General features: G+C 36.7%; 1 long non-coding RNA gene across 4 annotated transcripts; it reads right to left on the bottom strand.

Annotated features, from left to right (window-relative positions):
• Positions 1-926: 926 nt before the first annotated feature.
• On the bottom strand, positions 927-19,188 carry LOC103914467. Of its 4 annotated transcripts, XR_663472.1 has the most exons (5): positions 19,055-19,188; positions 17,867-17,993; positions 11,350-11,622; positions 9,735-9,930; positions 927-1,224 (listed from the first exon to the last, which is right to left on the bottom strand). It is a non-coding gene; the product is annotated as an uncharacterized LOC103914467 (long non-coding RNA). The 4 variants fall into 4 exon arrangements; XR_663470.1 differs by lacking the exon at positions 927-1,224 and having other exon boundaries at positions 8,544-9,930; XR_663473.1 differs by lacking the exons at positions 927-1,224; positions 11,350-11,622 and adding an exon at positions 10,635-10,683 and having other exon boundaries at positions 8,544-9,930.
• Positions 19,189-19,202: the final 14 nt, after the last annotated feature.

Genomic DNA, 19,202 nt, shown 5'->3' with positions numbered 1-19,202 from the left:
GGGTCTGGAGAACAAGTCTTATGAGGAGCGGCTGAGGGAGCTGGGGTTGTTTAGCCTGGAGAAAAGGAGGCTGAGGGGAGACCTCATCGCTCTCTACAACTACCTGAAAGGCGGTTGTAGTGAGGTGGGTGTTGGTCTCTTCTCCCAAGTAACAAGCGATAGGACGAGAGGAAATGGCCTCAAGTTGTGCCAGGGGAGGTTTAGATTGGATATTAGGAAAAATTTCTTCATTGAAAGGGTTGTCAAGCATTGGACCAGGCTGCCCAGGGAAGTGTTTGAGTCATCATCCCTGGAGGTATTTAAAAGACATGTAGATGTGGCACTTGGGGAGAAGGTTTAGTGGTGGACTTGGCAGTGTTAGGTTATCAGTTGGACTTGATGATCTTAAGGGTCTTTTCCAACCTAAATGATTCTATCATGCTATGATTCTAATACTGTCTTCTATATTTGCCTGCATCTCATACTCCTCCTTTACTAATTAGCCTAAATTGCTGAAGAGCTAATTTAGCTAGAACTATTCTTCCCATTCCTTGCACTGGAATACTTTGCATGTACATTCTTAAAGAGTTTCTTCAAGGAGCTATGAACTCTCCTAAACCACTTTTCTAATAAACATGTTTCCCAAAGAAATCTTACCCGTTTATCCTTTCAGTTCAGTAAAACCTGCTTTCTTGAAACTTGTTATGCCTTTTTCTAAAGGCATTTTTTGATCCCAAACTGGGACAACCTAATGGCTTTCAGACTTCAATAAATATATTAGAGTTGGAAAAACATCTAAGCAGAACAATATAAAGACAGTGATTGTATTAATAAAATTTTAAATGTTATTGCCATGCAGCACACTCCTTTTTAATAATTTGTGAGATGGCTTTTAATCTATCTGAAAAATACACATTTAAAAAAAGCAGGATATAGCCATCAAAAAATCATCACTAAGAACAATCAAAGTGTTTTATTCATAAAACAGCCTGTGTTTCAACTGCAGTCAGTTTTTATAACATTTTATGAAACACTATATGAAAGTCAATGCGGTTTTCCATTTTCTGATTTTAATTGTTTAATGCACATTAGGCAAAGTAACATCATTATGCTTCTCTTTTAGCAATAGAATTAGAACTGTAGCACTTTCAAGAGTAATTTGTCAATTTATAATCCAGTTTCCATGAAGAAGATAGAGATTGTCCAGTATCTTGTGCTTCTTTACTATCTTCACTTATCCCACATCTGAAGGGAACAATATAATTAAAATTATGTAAATACAAATATTTGCTCATAAAAGCAAATCAAGTAGTGACTATTAGGTACAATATTTAAGTTAACATCAGTTACAGAATTTTCTTTACACAGCCAATGGTTGAAGTAATTATTGAATTAATAAATTATGACTACCATTATTAAATGCTTTAGTCAAAGTTAGTTGGTTTTATCTTCTTGTTTTATGGCTATTAAGTTACAACAGTTCTTCACAATTATTAACTAATTTTCCTTGGTATGGCTATTTTTTCAATCCCAGCTTCACTTCCCATTGATCTCACATGTTAATTTTGCCTCCATATATTATCTGTCATTTTACAAGGTTACTTACTCTGCCTTCTTTACTCCGTTCTCTTAAATAAATATTTAAAAATGTATTTATATTAACATCAAAAGATTTGTACTTGTTGCATTTCTGACTAAATTTACAACTAAGAACATTGACATATTCCTGCTAAAATTACATTTTTGATCATTCTGTTTATCTACGTGTTAGGTATCTGTTCCTACATGGCTTCCATCATTCTACTAGCCAAGCCAAATGAAGGCATTGAATATTACAACTAGCATGTCTTAGATGTTTGACCCTCTCCTTAATAAAAATATATACAGACAATGTTTGCTTTGGAATTATTTTTAATAATATATGCTTATATTAAAAATGCCAGGGGGGTGAGCTTTCAAATAAGGCAAGCGGGTGATGAGATTGGTAAGTATTCTATATCACGTGCAGGTTCACCCCACTCAGGGCAATCGGTCCTTTCTCATCAAGCATGCCTTCTATTAGTTTGCTCAAATTGGGAGCATTGTATTTCCCATTACAGATCAGATGAGCAGTCAATCAGCTGTAGTATGGCATTACTGAGGTTTCACAACATGTTGTGATAGCTTCAGAGATTCCTCCTTTTCACCTCTAACAGGCTAGAATAGCATCATCGTATGCGTAGCTGAGAGCAGGTCATATACCATTCAAACAGGGATGCATTCTCCTCACCACGCAGGTGTCTTGTTTCACGGTAGCTTAGTCCTGACGATCTTTCTGCTTGGAAGCTAGTATTGTTTCATTCACCATTTGTGTTGGAGAGGGTTCTATAAATATCATCCCAATTTAAAAAAGGACTGGTGCTTTTAACTTGATGATGTTTCCAGCGTTTTCAGCTCAAAATGCATCATATTTGTTTCTGAATTAATTAATGAATAACCTTAGGGTAGCTATTAATTGACTTAGGATGATTTACTTAGTTCCTATTTAACCTGCCTTGCATCTCTCTTAACACTTGCAGATTGTTCATGCACAGAGTGTGGTTAATAGCTGTATCCCTTTGTAGTAGGGATTTAAATTGCACATAAGTGTAATGTGTGTTCTAGAAGGGTAACTTGCATCCCTCTTTTTGTGGTCGTTTCGTTACACTTTGGAATACTTTGGAAGTATTCTCAAATGTTTTGTTTGTTTTACCATAAAACAGAACTTCAGTAAGAGCATACTTTATATGGAGGTTGAATATGAGAAAATACCGTCTTTACAGCAAAATTTAGAATTGGAATCACTGATCCTCAATGCATGACCTGGTATGTTCAGGAAGAGCAAAAACATTATTTAAACAGATGAAATTTAAATTTAAGAAGAGGGATGGCTGGAGGCTCTTTTTAAGGATTAAATGAGAAGAGCAATAACCTTTATTCTTCTGGAAAAGGGGGAACTGAATGGTGAAATATATTTCTTCAGAATAAATAGAAAAAGATTATTTCTTCTCCACTGGCAGCTGTAGTACATGTAACCAAATGGTGTAGGTGTCACTGGAAAGTTCATTGTAATTCCTAATTCACATAAACTGTATTCGTGAATAGTGCTATCAATGAAAACTAGAAAACTGTTAGAAGAATTGGATCTGAAAAGGAAATGGACAGTTACATATATGAGAAATGAATGCAAAGTATCCAGCGGATATTCCCAAATTAGGTACAAAAGCAATGGCTTTGTTCCTTTCTCAAGCCTAGGACTATCTGGAACTCTATGATAAAAAATTAGAGCATCCTGAAGAATATCAGAATATATTCTGGATCTCCCTTAAGTGCGCCTGTGCTGTGACACTTCCAGGACTGTTCATGTAACTTACCAGATTGTCCCTGTTTCTTTGCAGACCTTTTCAGTAAAGTATGAGGTCAGATTCTGTGTGAAAATGTCTGTGATAGGAATTCCTAAGGCTGAAGATGGCTAATGGCTTTTAAAATCTAAAAATGCCATCAATGGATACATTCCTGATGGTCTTCTGTCACGTGGTCTCCTATTATTTGGCTGCTCACTGCTCACCTAGTAATTATTGCTAATACTGAAGAATCAAGAATTGCCAGACCCTAATTATTTGGAAGGAGGAAAACTTCCAGTCAATGTTTTGGGGGGGGAAAAAACCACTCAGTAGAAGTGAGCGTATTTCACAGGCTCTATTTTTCAGTGCTCTAGTATTACATATGTTTACATTTTTCAGAGTTTTAATGTACTTGGCTAGAGGTAAGACACCTTAAAGGTTTCACTGTGACTAAAATTTAAACTGAAACAATTTCAGTTAATGGCATTTCCTCATGATTAATGATGAAGGGAATCTCTTATATCATCAGTTTCCCCTCATCACTTACTCATTCCCAGAAGTGCCTTGCATCTTGAGAGCACTAATACATAAACTTAAACACGAAGTTAAACTAAGGGCTTAATTCAGAATCCATGTGAGTCAGTGAGAAGGTTTCTTTGAAGGGATAACTTCAGTAGATTTTGGGTTTTGTCCCAAGTGACCAGGGACATATTCCTACATCTCTGCGAGCAGAAAGGTCATCCACACAGTTGAGGTTGTATTTGAACAGTAAGCAGTAGATTTTTGTCATTTAACCAAAGAGAATGGTATCATTTTGGCTTGCGTAACCTGGCAGGTCAGTGAAAAACTAAGAACCTTGATCTCCTGAATCTTGGTTCTTTATCTATACATGAGGCCTTGCTGGTCTTAATATAAATCAAGACATTATCTTTCTTTTTCAAAGAGACTGTTTGTGAAGCTGAACATGCTGTGTAATATAAGAAAGGAGAAATTAAGGACAAAACCATCAAAATAATTCTTCAGTCTGTGGTCAGTAACAGCAAAGATGTCAAAATGAGATACTTTTTAGAGCATTTTAAGAAAAAGTCACTTGGGTCTGGTATTCCAGTTTGGGTTGCTACCAGAGCCACTGTTGATAATGGGATGTACGCATCTAATTATTTATTTAGACTTGATAGGTTAAGAGTAGGCAGAAGCACATCTGATGAAAAACAAAGGAGAACATGCACTCAGAGATTACTTGGATGCTGCACAGGAGTTTGGATCAGCTTGTCTGTGCTAAGGTTACACACTAAGTATTCTTCAGATGTTAGTGAAGAAAAGAAAAAGGAAAAGGAGTATGTATAGTGCAACAGCTTTCTTTCCCAATTTCTCTATTACAAGCAGCAATGTAAATTTAATTATAAGGAGGCAAGCAGAAGATTCAGAGTAGGCGTACTAGTGAACAAATCGGTGGAAAAAATGTAGTTACGTAGTCTTAATAAACTACTTACGCCAAGAAGCACTAGTGCTGTTCTGCCTGAGAGAATGACATTAATCAAGGACTGCTGGCACTCAGTCACCTTTCCAACTTGGGGATTATATTCCTTCCCATACATACCTGATTTCTAAGATTCTGTCTGTGCAGATGCACAACATAATGTTCTTGACAAATTCACTAATATTCTGGGGCACTCAAGTACATAGAAAAAATCCAAATGAGTGTCAAATACATGTTGGTGATTATGACACTAAAATCAAGTGATGCAAGTCGCATTCTAGGATCTGCTTTCAAATATCTCTATATATGTATAAGTCCTTACAGAGGATTAAATTAGAAACCGGTCTTTGCTATATGGTATGAAGAACAAAATATGAAGAATATGTATATAACATCTGTTTAACCAAAAATAACATGTATGAATGTTCTAGCTCCAAAGACCTGAATACTGGAAGACTGCTAAAGCCGATCCTTAAGGCAGAGGTGACTTCATTGTGGTGATCTGTATAGATCATAGAAAGTGATACACAGAGAAAGACAGTCTAAGTCTCATTCATGAGAATGCACAGTCTCAGAGCTACTGTAGAACTATTGTAAATCAACCATAGTTATTTTTTACTGGTACTAATTCCTAGATGCTCCAAAGAAGGATCAAGGTTCCTTTGTACAAAATGTTGACATACATTAAAGGAAAAAGGTGTCTCTTGCTGTCTTCTTCACTACCAAGGAAAATCAATGATCAACTGTCTGTCAGGCATAGCACTCTTCTGACAAGAATCCTCACTTAACTGTAAGCATAGGATAGGTATTGGAGAAAACTTAATGCAAATGACAGTGTTTAATTTTATGTTATTATAGAATATTATATCACTGCATATCCTGCATGTTGCATATTTTTCCCACTCCAAAGAATTTACACTTGAAAACCTAAGAACTTTGTCTTGCTGGTGCATTCTAACGCTTTTGAAGTGATCTAGCCTAGATTCTTCCCTTCCTACTCTTGCTTTCATAGCAGTATCAGAGAAACATTTTTGAAGTCTTAAATCCTTTGCTTAAATTGGGCAGTGTCCAAAGACTAAACAAGTTATAATTTATTTTGGAATATTTTAGGTTTTTTCCTACCTCTTTAGTACACTACTGGCATAAGGGATTTTAGTTTTGTCACTGTCTTCAATCTAAATGCTATTAGGTTTTAAAAGTGATGTGTAAAAATCAGTAATATTCACTTACAGTTCCAGATAAGCAAAATTTAGCAGTGCCTGTATTTTTTCTTTTGCATCCTCTAAATAACCTTGAAAAAATCAGAATTTATCAATTGGGATTATACTGGAGTGTAACCAGAATAACTAGATTGCAAAGGACACTGTTCCCAAGGCATACATTCTTAGTAATATACAAAGTTGTAAGAAGATGACTTCCATATCATTCCACCTCCAGGGTGAATAAATATACTGTATGAATCCACAAGTTAATACCTTCTGCTGTATGTTAATATTTCCAAGCCCTAAAAATCTCTCTGCAGAAAAATCAATAAGGCCTCAGTGTCTGGAAAAAAATATTTATCTAATAATTTAATATATTTATTTCGAATTCTAGCGGCTTCCATTAGCTGCTAATTCAGAAAGTATTTCTAGCATGTTCTAGTGCTTGTCCTTTTCTTGGATAAGATTTTAATGGTAAAATGTTAAGTGAATGACCTAGCAGTGTAAATTAAAATAACACCTAAAAGCATGTTCTAAAGTGATTGAAAACTTTACTTGTACTGCTGAAATGGGAGAGTGTTAAATCATAGAAGCAGATCTCTTTCCAGGCATTCTTTTTTTTTCAATCTGCAGTTTTAGATTTGTAGCGATCCACTGAAAATACTGAAATGGTACTAGAAATATTTTTTTAAAAAGGAGGAGTTTTGCAGATTGATTTGTTTTTTTCCTAGTTTATTCATCCAAAGAATGTGATGAAAACTGTCCTACTGGTGCTGTGTGTGTATTATCAACAAAAGCATGGAGCATTATAGAGGTACTTTTGCTTTACCATCTTAAAACATCAATCACCCTCACATTAAGGATGGACCTCTTGAACAGAGTAATTTGCCTTTTACTTGCATGTAACCAGGACTCAAAATGGGAATTTCTGGGACTGAAGTCAAGGGCACAATTCCCATGGATTTGGGAAGGATTCCACCCGAGGCGTTATGCAAGATCACATGAATACCTCAGAATCAAAGGCTGAAGTGTATGTTAGTGAGAAGCATGCTTTGACAACAAAAGATACGCTGGAGAATGTTGACTTATGAGATGGTGCTAAAGCTGAAAAAGCAGTAATTTAAAAGTGTTTCATTTTACTGGATACCTGCATATTTAAATCTGGTTTATTTGCAGTGGGTTTTCACTGTATTGTATTCTGGGGATAATTTGACAAGTTTTTGTGATTTCTTAACACTAACAAATTTCTGCCTTGGTTTTATCTTATTAAGTGATTTTTTAACATGATAAAAACGATAATCCTCATCCTGCCGAGCCTGAAAAATGTAAGCAGTCCTACTGAAGTCAACAGGATAATTCATGTGGAAGAAAAGCTATTCATATGCTTGAGAGTGTTCAGGTCTTAGATTTTTTGCATAACTTCGTCTCAATAGTGAGAATGCATATGACTTTACAATTGGCTCACAGTCATTCTGCATGGTAGAGAAATATACATCCTCCAGATCTTAAAAACTGATATACTGAGAGGGGAAATTATACCTTATGACTATTTCACATTTTCATTCCATGACAAAACAAAATAATCACATATATTCCTGGAGAAAAATAATTTTATGTGAATAAAAATAATTAATTTTCAAGTGAAAGGTGGATTAAATTGTTAGAGAAGTGAGTGAACATAATTATTTTTTCATAATTTCCCTGGAGGTTAACCCTACACACACCATTTATTTTTTTAATGTAATACTGTGCAGAGGTAAAAAGAAGTTGATTGGCAGCACTTTGTCTTGTCTTTTCCTTTTGTTCCTGGATTGCTGAGTTTACACTTACCTGTGTGCTTCTACTACTTACTGTTTTGGAACATTTTTGACTGTATGTGTATTTGGAATTAGGCCTTTACAACCATATCTTTTGGGTGCTTACATCTAAATACAAAATTACTCTAATAAATTAATTAAATTTCCATACACTCCAATGCTTGATAGCATTTCAACTTTCAACAGTTTCTCCATTGACTTTAAAAGGGTTTTAGATTAGGACAATCATTAACTTCTTTCAGATCAAGCTACTTCAGTATTAACTTACTCAGTTCCATCTTCCTGTTTTTTTCCTGTAGAAGTTCAGCTGTAATTATTGATTACACACTTTTTCTAAACTTAACTTACTGGTCTATCCTTTTCTGATAGAGCTGGGAAGCAACATAACAATGTAAGTATCATCCCCATAAAGAAAATGAAGTTTTCTCTTGATGGTCCCTAATTTTTCAATGGTGTAAAATTTATAGATTGACATAGTACTAAAGGCAAGAGTGATTTTTGGCCTGTATTCCCAATTACATGGCCATTGGAAATCTTTTAGGAAAAGATTAGACAAGCATCTTCTTGAATTAATGGAGGTATAGTCTTGAAACAGGGAGTTGGAAAGTATGATCTCTAAGGGCCTCTTAGAGCTTTATTTTTTAATTTAACTGCGTCTAATTGTCAGATGCCTACAATACATGTATTGACAATTTAAAATTGATGATTTCAAGAGTTGATTAGTTTATGATTTCAAGAAATTACATGAGTATAGTTCACAAAAATAAGGAACAAATTTATCACAAGTGAAAAAGCAGTGTTAGACAAAGTTGGATAAAATGCTGGTATATTTTTCTAAAAAAGCTACAAAGCTGAGGAGGGGAAATGATTCCTTTGAATAGTGGTACTGTTCAGATGGAGAATAAAAGAACATTCAGTTCTTTTATCCTTTGGCTGAATGTTAAAAATACACTGGGTAAGCAACACTAATTTTGGCAATATTGTGTGTGGACACAAAAAGTATTTCCCCTTGCTTTAATTGCTGAGCTGGGTTGTTTGTTTTTTGTGGGATTTTTTTGTCACTATGATCTAAATGACTGGGAAAGTAGTCTACTAAGCGTTGCCATAAAAAGTTTTACAGTGGGCTGTCTGAAAATGGATAGCATATTAACTGAATAGCAAGAATAAGGAAAGACTTCATAATTTCTACAAATCTTTATGGTTCCACTTATGTTAGCGTTGCCAGAGAAAAAATAAGAGGCACATAACTAGTGAAATAATTGAGAATGCACTCTATGGAAGTAGAATTTGTGTAGCGTGTATGGAAGTTTATATAATTTGAATAACAATAGCAGAAATAAAGCTATCAGGATAAATGTAAAATATACATTTATCAATATACAATGTAGCATATACCACAAGCAGTGCTACAGCCTATGGCTTGATAGGAACACGTAATAAATTTTATATAGATTCCAAATTATCTCTCTACAAGGCTCTAGTCCATGAAATTACTGTAATAGAAATAGCAGTAGAGAAATCACAGTGGAAAGATAACTCAGCACATTCAAATTGATATTGCTGAAAAATACAGCATTATTGACAGATAATTATAAATGTTACTAAAACTACAACTGGAAGGAAATTTGTGAAATTATTTCTGCAGGATTTATGTTAGGAATAAACAGCCATAAAGTGGATCAGATCATAAAACTTGGAGGATGTCACACCCCAGGAGAGAACAACACAAATGCATACTGGAAAGACTAGAAAATATTAAAATAAACGGATGTTATCTCTGACACCTTTTCAAGGCTCGGGGTGGTCCTTTAAAGTCATTCCACTCTTTTTCCTTTCACATCTGTTTTCAGCTACAGATACCTCCCGATAGAATCCAAGCCTTTTTCTTCATTACCTTTCTCCTGGAGTCTGAAGGGATTGTTCAGGCATAAGGATAGGTCATTAAGTTTAATTCAGGAGCGTACAGTATTCAGTCTAGCTTGTGTGGTTACTCATGTAGTTCCTTGTTTAGATTTTGTGAACTTCAGCGATGCCTTGGTAACTCAGATCCTTAAACTTTTTTTTTCTTCTTCCTTCTGGCATTTCTGATTCTGGGGGAAATAAGTAGAATGCATACATTTCATACTGTCAGAGCTTGTATTAACTACACTAAGAACAGATGAGCCACGCTATTCTCACAACAAAAGTATGTTGGTCCAGACTCCTTAAAGCATTTCTTCCCTCCCCTCTTTCTCTCCTCCCACCAGAAAATATTTCCTATAATTTCTTTGTCCTAACACTTATTTTCATTATTCCTCAAGTTCAACAACTTCAAAAACCTTAGAGAGCCACATCCTGCTAGATAGCTTCTATGTTCTACTGTCCATGAAGTGGACATTCATAGTCTTGTTTGCAACTTAGCGGAACTGGGATTAAATGCCTTTACGCTGTGTGGATTCTACCTAAAACTACACCACAGGATATTCTTTTGCCACATGGAAAAACAAAGATATGGACTTACGGCCAATTTGAATGGAAAAAAATTAACTTCGATGCAGTGTTTTGAAAAGAGTAAATTGCTTACTCTTTGAAAGGAGTAAATTTTTTTTAGTCGGATGCACAGAGATAAATCTTCAGTGGCATGTTGGCTTCCTGTACCAAACTTAATATGAAAGAATTTCCAATTTTCTTAAGATAAATATCTTGTCGTTCACTTTTTCATCTTATAATGCCACTTCACTTTTTAAAAACAGAAGGTAACTACAAACCCAAGATTGATCTATGTTTTAAATGTATCTTAGAAATGTGTACCAACCTGATTTTTCAAATGATCTAACTATAAAACTCCCTGGACAACACTGCACCTTGTAAGACCAAATCACATAGCAGTTGAAATGCCAGATGAACTTCAAGACAGACAAATGTAAAGTGATGGACATGGGGAAAAACAATCCTAGCTTCACATATAAAATGGTGGGCTGATCATAACTATGCAGGAGCTGGATGTTAGTTTGTGAAACATCTGTGCAAAACTTCAGCTTAATGCTCTACACAGGCCAAAAAAGAAAATTGGATGTGAGGAATTATTTGAAAAGCAATATGAAATAAAACAAGAGGATTGTTCTGATCCCCTTATCTCAGAAAAGATGTATTGGAACTAGAAAAGATTCAGAGAAGGGTGACAAGGATGACCAAAGCATGGAACAGCTTCTTTACAAGGAACAACTGAATAAGGTAGGATTTTTCAGTCTGGAAAAAAAAGGCAGTTTAGTAAGGGCTATGGCAGAGGTTGCAAAATGACTGGCGGCATAAATTCAGCAGGGCTTCTAACAAAAGAGCCAAGGCCAGGAGGAGCCAAGTTCAAAACAAGCAAAATTCTTCAGACAGCAGCTAAGTTTTCTGTGAATCTCCTCGCTAGAGGATGTTGTCAATGCAAAAACTTGACATTAGTTCAAGTGGAGCCTGGACTAGTATTGTAAAGGAAATCTATTGAGGGTTACTAAAGAGAAAAAGCAAAGGAATCCCCTCACCTGAAAGTAATCAGCAACTAGGAAAGTACGTGGGGGCAGTCTCATATGTCATTGCCATGTTCATACTAATCCCTGGGCATTGGTGGTTCAGGTCCTTTGAACAAATAACGAGGTAGCTGTCAACACTACTTGCGTTTGTTCTCATGTAAAGGCCAAGGGCCTGTTTTCAACGATGCTGCAGGCTTCCAGTCTTGCTGGTTCCAGTGGAAATCCCTCAGTATGTCTTTAAGTCAGTCTGGTGTTTTCTTGTTAGTGTTTCTTCAGGTGGGATTGCTATGAATACAAAGCAGTTGCAATGTATCTTATCAAAGCAATTTTCCTAGCGGAATGGGGAAGGGTTTTTTCAGATGAAAATGGGAAGCATGCGGTGATATTTCTGATACATCTTTGTCTTCAGAAAGCAAAGGAGAGAAAATTAAGAAATATATGAGGTAGTCAATTCAGAGATCCACTAGCTGCTTCAAGCCAGTTATATTCCAATGCCTCATTTGTTCATATAGGAATATAAATCAGGATATATTTTACCTTTGCAACCTTTAGAGACAGAATATAAGTAAGGATAAAATGTGATCGGGAGAACTAGAAATATGCTCATGCGATTTTGGATTGACAAAAAATTCTCTCTTCAGTTTAATTGATTAAAGTAATACCTAAATTCCTGGGATGACATCCCTCCCAGGAAAAAAAAAATAGAATGACCAATAATTTATGTATAACAACCTATTTGTAAAGAAAAGCTCACATTGTATTTGTCTCTCTACCCTTCCCACACAATCCAATTTTTTATATAGCAGTTGCTAGAATTTGTAGATTACAAATGCAAGGATTTTCACAGAAAAGCAGTTCAAAGAAATGTCCTTGATCTTGTCATAGTAATCATCATCCCCTGAGCTTAGCATTTTACTGACTATACTATTACTTTTCATGAATAAAGAAGACAAGTTCTGTGGAAACAGCCATGTTTTCAGCACATCATTAGTGAGTTTCAGGAGAAAATTATATAATAGCAGTAACACAGAGCATATAAGGAGCCCTTAAAAACAGACTTTTATTGAATAAATGAAAAGGCAATGATGTTAAGGAAGCCAAGCAATTAGTACCTCATCCCTTATGCTCCACCTGACAGTATAAATGGTTTCTATTTCTGGATGGAGCAGGAAATCTTATTTTACCCTCCAAATCCATGTGTATCCAATTTCCAGAAATGTAATACTCATATCTTAAAAAGATACATAAGGCTTCTTTAGGGTTAATGCTCAAATAAAATAAAAGTTCAAAGCTTTCTAATTTATAACTAGTGGAAGAAACTCTTAAGAAATCAATAGCATAGATAGAAACATAAATGAAGTCAAGAGAAACTCCTTTTGAATGCAAGTTAGCAGCGAAGTTATTTTCTAGGGCCAGGTTCTGCCTTGATTTCCTATCTATGAAATACAGTTCATTGATCTCAACTTTCAGAGAAAACACAAAATACAGTGATCAATCCAATGCAATATTTATATCTGGAAAAACAAACAAAAGCAATACAAATCTGAATATGAATTTTAGTACTGTAAAACTAGTTATTTCCAACAGGAAAGCAAGACTTAGGTGATGATGGATATGATTTGCTTCTCTTTAACATTTTAATGAGAAATATGCATTCTCAACCATTTTCATAAGAGCCAGTATAATGGGACACAAATCTTCAGTGAAGTCTCTAGCTTCTACTATACAAAACCCACTTGATCTAGGTAGCACAGCCGTAATTCTGCCATGTAGCTCTGTATGTGATCAATTCCTTAATTTCAGGAAAAAAATTTAGTGTCAATGGGCAGAATGCTTTTGATTCGGTGGGCAACCAGAAAGCCAAAAAGGGGAAAATGGAAAACCTGTAGAATCTGTTCTGCTTGTTTAGTAGAGTGACAGGCTTGAGCACCTTCATCATTTTCCATTAATCAAACAACTGGTTTTATAGAAAGGGCAAAATGGAAATGTACTCACACTCTGTAGAACAAGGCTGGAAAATGACTCCTAGAATGTACATAAGGAACACAAATGGCATAGCTTTTAGTATGTAAGGGTAAAGGACAAAAGGAACCCCTGTGATTTTGGATAGTCAAAATTAGGCTATACACAGAATTAATGGCAGATACAGACTCCAAAAGATTCCTAAGGAAAGGTGGCACACAGGAGGCTTTTGTGTTGAAATGGAGGGAGCCCTTGATGTGTGCAAGAAAACTGGCTTACAGAGATTACAGAATATGTGATCTCCTGATAAGTAACAGGATATTCTTGATAATGTTATATGACATTGAAAGAAAAATAATTGGCTTTGGGAAAGAGCTGCAGTGATTCAGCAAGCTATTTAACGAGTCCCCTCATCTGAGCACAGTACATCCTGCTCCCCCACATACTTTCCATTTAAATGATCTCCTACTATAGTTGGTGACCTTTGACCATACTCAATACAATAGCACACAAATTAACTTGGTGCTATTATGAAACATTTTGTCTCATCTCTCAGACCGAGACAGTTTTGTGGGAAGCAGACAGAATACAGGCAGTGGTGGGATTTCCTTTGGAACACACTGAAGGCCATCATCTGACATGTGGGAAAGATCAACAGCTCTAAAACATGATGAGAGGGAGGCAGAAGTGTCTACAAAAAAAAAAGTTTATTCTGCATTTTTACCAGCTGCTTCTAATAAACCTTCCTTTTTTTGCTTTGTTGTTCACATAACCTACTCTGGAAATCATTGGGGGGCAGAGTAGGTGAGTTAGTTACTGGGGAACAGCAGTTAGGACAATGGTTGGAAAATGTAAATTTTGCTTTGCAGAAGAGTCGCCTTGTTAGTACTCTGTGCGCTAAGAATTAGTGCTTTGTGACTAATTCACTATTGATTTTCTAAGGTAGAATTCAAACAATTCATAAACTAGAGAACAGCATTTGAAGGCAGGGTATTGGGGTTAAGGAGGGTAAAAATCTAGATTCAGGCAAGGGACTATTCATTGCTCCTCTTCAAGGGAAAGGATTAGGAAGAACTACAAATACTGGTGAAGCCAGATTGTGAATGATTTAGCAGCTGGCATAAAAAAACAAGTACAATTTATAGTGTAGTTTGTGATATATTAGCGAATGCAGCATTTTAAAAATCCTGGAATTATATAACCAATAACTAATTGCTGTTATGAAAGGAAGTGGAAATATTGCAGAATAGCTTGAAACACATAAATAGTTTATTTGTACTCCTTGACTGTTACATTAAGAGAGGAAAAGAAACACAAAGATGCAGTGCCTGAAAAACATTGAAAATGTCTACATCATAGCAGTACTTCTGGGTTTTTTTTTAATTCAACTTGCAGAATTATGGAGACATTTCTAAAACATATTGAAAACAGAAAATGGGGTAAAGAGAATATAAGGAAGTTTATACTACTGAAAAAGAAGTTACTCTAAAAAACCCTCTTTATATTAGTAAAAGAAAGCTCCATTTATAAAAGTCTGTATCAGCTTTAAATTAAATTAATTACACTTGGAATCATGGAATGAAAATAAAGAAATAGCTTTATAATAAAATCAATACACTTATTTCTAAATATTCTAATACAAGGATCTAGCGTTATTTTCGACAGTTACTGGGAAGCTTAACTTTGAAACTGCTTATGGGGCAGAAAACCTTTTCAAATACCTTTTAAAAATTTTGCAGAAATCTTTCTATCCATTTTTCTTTTCCCTAAACTTCGAGCTTTGACCATCACTTTCACCTAAATGAAAAAATATGTAACTTCTGTTCAACCTCTTGGATAAATGACAAAGTGATTACCATTGGTTGAAGCAGGCCTATGATTAAATGCTTAAAATAAACAAAATCCTCTCTGTACATGAAGCAGCCTTAGATCAACAATCAGGTCACATCACTATCTCAAACTTGAGAATTCTAACATTTTGCCAAAGTCCCTGTGTTTCTGTACCTCATCATGTGGTTCTCATGCATGTGGCCTTTTCAGTCCTTTCGTTTGACATGACTTACAATTTTTTCATTACACAATTTAATCGGCTAATTCCCGAGTTGTACTAAAATAGATTTTGATGCAGTTGAGCCATGGCACCAGTGAAGATCTACATGTCCTCTTTCTGCTTTTTTTGTGCAACTCTGATTCCCACCAGCTTTTAAAAGCTCATTGTTGTGCATTAGTTTGGAAGGGATCGGCCTGAGCACAGCACTTTTTCACATCTCTCCCTCGTGTAAGAGTATTCCCCCCAGGGCTATAGGGAGTTCTTCTGAAGAAAAATTGAGAACAGCAAACTGCTGAGAAGTCAGCTTAATCAACAACTTCAGGATTATGGAGAGAAAGTAGTGTAACATTTGTACATGGGTCAGATGACATAAACAGCTGAAGTCTGTTTTTGCTTTTTTATTTAAAGCAATGACATTCTGTCAACTGCTTAATGTTGTATGATGTATGAGGATGATGTATTACAGGGATTCTCAAACTGGAGATGCTTTTTGCCACCATCATTAGCAATGACAGCACTACCGCAGCAATCCCAAAAGTTCCTGCTTCTTTGCTAGGCCCCAGTCATACACAGCAGAAGGCAAGCCCCACCGTTCTCTCACACGGTGTTAACAAGTCTAGGTTCCTTGGTGTGCTCTCTACATTCAGAAGAGGACTATAAAAGGCTCCTTGTGGTCCTGAAATTTTGAAACCTAGAGGTGTACCTCAACCCCAATCTGCAATGCACACTGCTAAGTCCAGCCAGGTGAGGCTTTCTCCTTCACAAACAGTGAGCGCTGCCAAACTGCGTGAACTTTAGAACAAATGAAAAGTACCCAGTGTTGTTTGTTTTCTCTGTTTGCAGGCACACATTTACATCAGCCAGGAACAGATTCCCTCCATTGCCTCTCCACATAGGGCTAAAAGTTCGCTAAGTGCTGGGTCATGACTCTGTAGTTTACTATGTTGCAGTAATTTTTGTATCACACATTGGGAACTCTTAGTCTAGAACAAAAAACTTAAGCTAAAGGTTAGTCAAACAGAATTTAGACAATCCATAAGAAAGAATTAATTTGCTGCAGCAGCTTATATTACTGCCTGTTTAGCTCTATTTTTAGGTGTTGAGATCTTCTTAGGTACACAGATTAAGTTACAGGATCCTGAATGGCAGAAATTTGAAAGGAGTGTGATCGAGACACCACAGTGAGGGCAATCATTCTAAATGAGTTTGACTGGCTAAAGTTGTGTGGCAGTGGAAAAAAGACCAATATTTGGAACTGAGTGTGAGTTTAAAACATTGGAGGGGAGGAAGGAATCATATGATTATTTCTTCCATGTGTGTGAGAAGAACAAAGGTCGTAACAAACTGGAAGAGCTGTTAAATTGTTAAGGGAAATCTGAACTGTAATACTTAAAAGCCAAAAGGTATGCCTGTGGGGTTTTTTAATGCAAGTTCTTAATTTACTAGTATCTAGTAATTAAATATTTTAACATGTCATGGAGGAATAAGTTCATCAGAAAAACACTGCATAAATGAAATTGTGTAGGCTTCTGGAAACAGCTGTTGAAATCTCAGGGTAAAGCAATGAATATTAAAATGAAAGTTGAAATTTCACAGGGAATGAAATATCTTGTCAACTTTATTATAAAGTATTTTTTAAAAAGAAAAAGCTTTGGAAAGTTAAGAGGCATGGTATCTGGTAAGATCTGTTATTTTGCTTTGTGTGCAGGAATTTTCAGAGGATTCCATAGAGGCAATAATGCTTTTATTAAACTGGAATTAAACTGGATTAAACACTGGAAGTACTTTTTCCTTCACTTGGAACAGCATTCATGCATGTACACTGCAAGGTACATCACATTATAAAGTTCAAGTCACAGCATTCCTTTCCTATTTTATGTACTTGACATACGGCCTGGTATGTCTGTGTTGTTCTTACTGATTAAGAGTAGAAACACATTTTACATGTAGCAGTTATCCACTTTCTTCACCACTACAGCCTGACTGTAATTCTAACCACACCAGACACATGCACTTTTTGTTCAAAATTCTGAGTTGTGGGAGACATCTTTCCCTTTTGCCTTATGTTCTTCACCTAAATCCTACAGTTACAGGTTATTAAGTAGTCTGTTGAGTGGAACTAAAGGCCAATGAATTGCATTTTTTTAAAAAGTCAGAAATCACAACTTAACTGGAAAAATACCCTACAGCTTTTACATAAAAAATAAGTCTCCACTTGTTGTTAGGTTATGACAGCCAGTTTAGAAAAGGTCAGGAAAGGCAATATTAGTATTAGTGACAATGTGTCCATTTCTGATTAAAGTTGATAGACAATTTGAGGACAGATTCTATGAAACAAATCTGGAATCACAGTAATGCAAGACTTGTTTTTGTCTCTGCTTAGTTGCTTTTAAGAGTGGAATGCTTCAGTGTCTGACAGGATCCTGCAATACTAATTGGAACTAAGTATATGCTCACTCCTCTTCGATAAAACCATCTTTTATGGAGGGGAAACTTTTAATGCAAAACAGTACAAACCTCTTTGCATCGTCCCAAGACTGCATCCTGTATGATGCTAGAGAAGACCAGGTGAATTGCGGGAAGAAAGTTAGATGTTCTGAAGGTGAATCTGTGCTCCACGTGGTAAACGAGGAGTTACACATTTCTGTGAATGAAAGGCAGTGACATTACTGAGGTCTGTCTTATACACCAGCACACCACAAAATACTTAGCATGAATACAGGAGAACTATCAATGGGCTTAAGTTACAAGATCACAGTTAAACATCAGCAAAATCTTTCTTAACGGGAGTAACAGCACAGATTGCCTGTGGAGGTTTTTTGGCAAAGGTAATTGAATGTCTACCGAGACTAGGAAACGTACAGTTGGGGAAAACAAGACTAAGCGAATGACTTCTTAAAGTCTCTTGCAGCTATATTGTTTTTAAGTCTTTGTTCTGCAAGGATTTCTAGAAGGTTCTGGAAAGATGCAAACTTTCCCTAGAAAAATGATTTGGGCAAGCAATACTCAAGATCTGGCAGAAGCTCCAACTCTTATCCTTTGCATCCTCTCTCCTCCATATTTATAATGACTGTAAAACAAGCTGTTAATAAACTTTTAAAGCTATTTTTAAGTTTTCAAAGGGAAAAAAAATCCTTTAACTTAAAATCTTAGACCCTCAGTGGCCTAAATGCTACTCTCTCCTGATCGGAGAACAAGAAAAGGTCCTGAAGATCTTTTCTTTTGCACAAGCGCTGGCACAAAGTCTATTATATAGCATTTATAAGGCTATTTTTTAGCATTTAGGTGGTGGTTCTCGCAGCCATCGAGCGGGAGTGGGGTCCCGCTTTCCCCGTTTCTTGCACCGATACACCGGGGACGCCCGATGCCCGAGCGAAGCCAGCAACGCCAACCTCACCCCCCTGTGACTACCGCCCCGAACAAGCGGTGTTACCCCTTCTCAAACGTGGGGGCTGCAAGACGGGCAATAGCACTTTGGAGAAACGACCAAATGTGAGCCGTCCGACGTCAAAGGGTACTGGCGTTTTGGGGACTGGTGCCCGGCAGAGGACTAAGGAGAGCTGTATTTCCAGGCGCGCCGCGGCTGTGGTCTGCAACTGGCTCAGCCGCGCCCGGGCTCGGGGCAACCTCTGGAAGCCAGCCCGTCCCGTTTTAAGCAGCTCCCGTTGCCGCTAGGAAGGAGAGCGGAAAAGCGCATGGGCTCACCGAGGTTTAAGGCAAGGGGGGCGAGCGGCTGAGGCGGAGGGGCTCACCGCGCGCCTCTGAACCGGATCTCTAAGTTTTGAGGAGAAGAAGCGGGGCTGGCGCGGCCGGGGATGGGCAGACGCCTCCCCGTTCCCAAAGCGTTCCCAAA

Source organism: Pygoscelis adeliae, unplaced genomic scaffold, assembly GCF_000699105.1.
Source record: "Pygoscelis adeliae isolate BGI_AS28 unplaced genomic scaffold, ASM69910v1 Scaffold83, whole genome shotgun sequence".
NCBI lineage: Eukaryota > Metazoa > Chordata > Aves > Sphenisciformes > Spheniscidae > Pygoscelis > Pygoscelis adeliae.
Note: the sequence above shows the minus strand (reverse complement) of the source record. Positions and strands in the feature narration are given on the sequence as shown.